The following is a 4183-nucleotide window of genomic DNA, read 5'->3' on the forward strand; positions in this document are numbered from 1 at the left end:
GCCTCTGTTGTACATGATATTCCGTATACAACCAGTTAATAAAGATGCAGTAGCTTCAGATGTTACGTAGGGATGACTGGGGCCTTGGAGTACCCTTGCACGAATCTACACCGTGATATTTAGGCTGTGAACCATTTGGTGAAATTTTTAACTTTTAGTTAAAATCTGACACTTCGAAAGTTATTTGCAAAATAACCCTACTCTGGAGCATGGTTAAAATTGACAGAACGATAGTTAAATTTGACAGCTCGATGGTTAAAATGTTGACCTTGATGCAGAATAAAAAGGTGGAAACATTTTCTGTACCTAATTGAGGTTGTCAATATTTTTCAATACAAAATTAAGGGATAAAGATGGAAACGAGAACGTGTTGTGTTAAGATTTGTTTGGGTTATTTCATGATGTGGATGTTTACTTTTCGAGGCTATGACTGTCATACTTAATGTAATAAGAAAAAAACTAATTTTCAAAATATCGACAAATGTTCACACCTCTACCATCTTGTGGTTATCGCAGCTGTCAATTCTAAATAACTATCCATATGTCAACTTTTGAAATGGTTCGCTCTCTCGGTTAAATTTTTCCATTCAAGAGAAAATAACTTTCGAACTGTCAAATTTTAACTAAAGGTTAAAAAAAATCGCCAAATGGTTCACAGCCTTAGTGGAGTGATCGTAGCGAAGCACTTGATACAAAAAGTAAAATATGGAACACCTTCAGAAAGTATACGCTATTGCATAGCAAACAGAAAATTGGGAATGCGATGGGCCTCTTCGTGGCCAAAGGGAGCGTATGTAGGTCATGGCAACAAAAACTATACAGTTCTATGCAAATCATTTCAATGACAAGGTTTTTGAAGTTATTATATTATATTATTGATTAACCCGGTCCTGCCGTCACAACTTCTGTTGCTTGGTTACCTGATGACATGACGGAATCGAGCGTGAGCTACCCACTACCGTCCTGCCAGGGCCCAGGGGAACATGAAAATCGAAGTTGTTCGAATCATTTTCTCGATGTAGCCATCCCTCGATGAGTTTGGTTAAAATGGAACAGTATGCGCGATCAGAACATGACCGCTCTCAGGAACTTTTACAAATCGGAGGAAATATTTCTGAATTCTTTGAGGGTGAGTAATATTTAGTTAATTCATTGTTCGCTTAAGTGCTTCTATCAATAATGCAATTGTTTTACGCTAGTTACAACGAAATGGTCAAATCCACTCTGAATGGGGAATTTTTTGTAACGATTCAAATATTTTGCTACCACCTACTGAAACACCGGAATCAGCTTTACTCGGCGATTACCCTACGGAGAAGTAGAAAAGGCAGCTCGCGCCATTCGTGTATTCTTTATTTTGCGAAGGATGTGCCAAAGTATTACCGGGGAAAAAGAAACTCAACTGTCACTGACAAACCTAAGCCAGTGTGTACAAGTAGATAAAGCACTGAATTTAAGCAATGCGTTTTGTACTACTAGAAAAAGATTGATTGGTGTAAAAGTATTGATAATTCCAGACAACAGCGACCTAATAGCATGCACCGTCATGATGGTACAAAATATCGTCGATTTCTCGTGATGGATATTCTGCAGCCCATCCTGGTTGAACCAGACAGTAAATGATTAGAATGGGGTGTTTCCAAATTCGTTGGATTCTTCCTGCAGCAGGACGTGGAAGTAAACGGAGATAAAGAAGACTCGAGATGTTTGCATTTAACTATTCATCGCGATGATGCGAACAATCGAACACCACTTTCGGCAAAGTTTATGTTTAATGATCACATTCGTTGCGTGGGGACCAAACAAAGGCTCACAAAAGGTCGCAGTAAAGCGCGTCATAAGAAAATGTTTCAAATTGCTCAACTCTTGGATGTACCCGGTCAAATGAACGACACTTCTTTTCCGGTACTAGGGGATCTTGTGGATCTCCCATATGCGGTGCAATGTTAAGGTTGAACAGAAAATGGGCAAAAATCGAAAACGAAAGAAGCAGCTTTTTCCACACCGTCCGTTTGATTCACAAAAATCAATCAGCAGTACTGTCACAACATTCTACATAAGCTGATTGATTTTTTTAAAGATCTAACACACGGTGTGGAGAAAAACTGCGTTTTTCGTTTTCGATTGCTGCCCATTCTCTGTCCAACCAGGAGCTGGACGTGAACAGAGGGAACATCGTCCTTTGTTTTCTACAGCAAACAGTGTAGCAGATGTAGCAGCTGCTTTGAGAAGAGATGGCAAGCCATCCGGAAGCGTCAGTACGGTTCAAATCAATTTCAGCCGTTCCATCGATGGGTAATTAAAATTTTTCGAACCATCGACACATATTTACAATAATATTTTTTACAGTGATGCTACCGGAGCACGTCGTAAGAACTCCAATCACGCATGTCGAGAAAGCAGTCAGTCAATCGCAGTTACCTCAACAAAACCACGCGATTCATCCAATAATCGCTCTGGTACGCCTCGGTCGCTAGAATCAAGCCCTCGTGTTCCTAGGCCACGATCGGAAGAGATTACTTTAGAACGACCTCCGCCGTTCACAGAACTCCAGCCCTGCTTGTATGGTTCATCAAACGCAACTTTTCGCTCTTATATACCTTCGCGTCTAAGTCTCGAACCAACTGGTGTGTTCTTAACCCTAACACGGAAGCGAAGCAAAAAGTCGTATAAAGCAGGTCAACGTTCTCCTCTCATATGAGCTAATTCTTTGAAAAGAGGTATCAGATGTTCTATTTAGTGTGAATATAAACTGTTATTAAGCAAGAATCATCAACTCTGTATGTTATATGCACCACCTTTTCAATTAAATTTGACAAATGTGTTAGTTTGCGAAACGGTTAGATAGGTATCTCGAAAAAGAGATTGTTGGGAACTTATAGGACCAAAAAGATACCGTATCCCCTATGTTGATATTAAATTTGTATATAAACTGAAAGGGACTTTGGTATTAAAGCTCTTAACTAGACTTAGACCTACTTATCTGCACACTCCTAGTAATGCCCCTGTTGAAATACAGAAAACCTAAGTTAATAAAATAGGGAATAGGTAGACGAGTGAAGGCATAACTTTTCTATATGAGAAAAGTACAAATGCCAACCAACCCAGTTCAAAAAAGTCAAGTTGTGATTAAAAAATGTTTTTTTTTTTCGAGATTATCTCAAATTTCGACTTTTCATGCATTTTGAAGACATTTGGCACCAAAATAATTTTAAATTTTAATTTTAATAAGTTTTGCGTCATTTAAGCTGTACGCACACGAAGCGACAGGATACACACCACAAAAAATATGAGAAAAAGAGGTAACGTTTTTGCCACATACATACATACACACACATATATATAAATATATATATATCTCGATCCCTACAAACTGAGTCGAATGGTATATGACACTCGGTCCGGGATGGGATAAGCTTCACGATATGAACAGTAATGGCATAACCTTCCTAGACTAGACGAGTCCTTATTCATCTCATTAGTCAGGTTGTCACACTAATTCGCTGATAACTCGACAGTGATTGGATTGCGCTTAAATAGGTATTAATATCTTTGCTTCGTATCTGAGGAACAATTCCATATAAAGTATGACTTGGAAAATGTAAAATACTTGCGTTTGAATGAAGCGAAAAGTTGAGTACAACGCACCCTTATTCATCCTACCATTTGAACTAATACGTTGAATAGAGATAGCAGACACTACTCTAACTAATGTGCTCAAATGGGAGGGATGAATAGAGGTGCTAAGATGAATTAGTGCACAGTAACCCTATATGAGAAAGGCAAAACAGCTCAATTTGGTGTATTTGTATTACTTTTGTTTATTGGTTTGGTTGACCCAAATCTTCTTCAGTTGGGTTTATTTGATGCGGCTTAATAAGTTAGTTTGACTCAACAGTGGGTCTTTTACATTAAAAAAATAAATGTAATATATGTAAGAGACAAGAACTCAAGTACAATTTGTTTCTATCCGTTGAACCTTGTGAAAGTAGTTTGCTGTGGTACGTTACATTCCTATTTTTGATGGTGATTTACTTTCAGTTATCGTTGTTCACGTGCATGTAGCTATTGCTACTCATTACTATTTAACACAATCTCTCTATTATGTACAGCAGGGCAACGATATATTAGAATCGTTCCAGTATCACGAGAAACTAGAAGTACTCTTGAGCAAACAGGGAGA

The 4183-nt window shown here is 38.3% G+C and overlaps 1 long non-coding RNA gene across 1 annotated transcript; it reads left to right on the forward strand.

Annotated features, from left to right (window-relative positions):
* The first annotated feature begins 254 nt into the window (after positions 1 to 254).
* LOC131677578 (uncharacterized) lies at positions 255 to 3897 on the forward strand. The gene is made up of 3 exons (XR_009303396.1): positions 255 to 1129; positions 1200 to 2295; positions 2350 to 3897. It is a non-coding gene; the product is annotated as an uncharacterized LOC131677578 (long non-coding RNA).
* The last annotated feature ends 286 nt before the right edge of the window (positions 3898 to 4183 follow it).

This window comes from Topomyia yanbarensis, chromosome 1 (assembly GCF_030247195.1).
Source record: "Topomyia yanbarensis strain Yona2022 chromosome 1, ASM3024719v1, whole genome shotgun sequence".
NCBI lineage: Eukaryota > Metazoa > Arthropoda > Insecta > Diptera > Culicidae > Topomyia > Topomyia yanbarensis.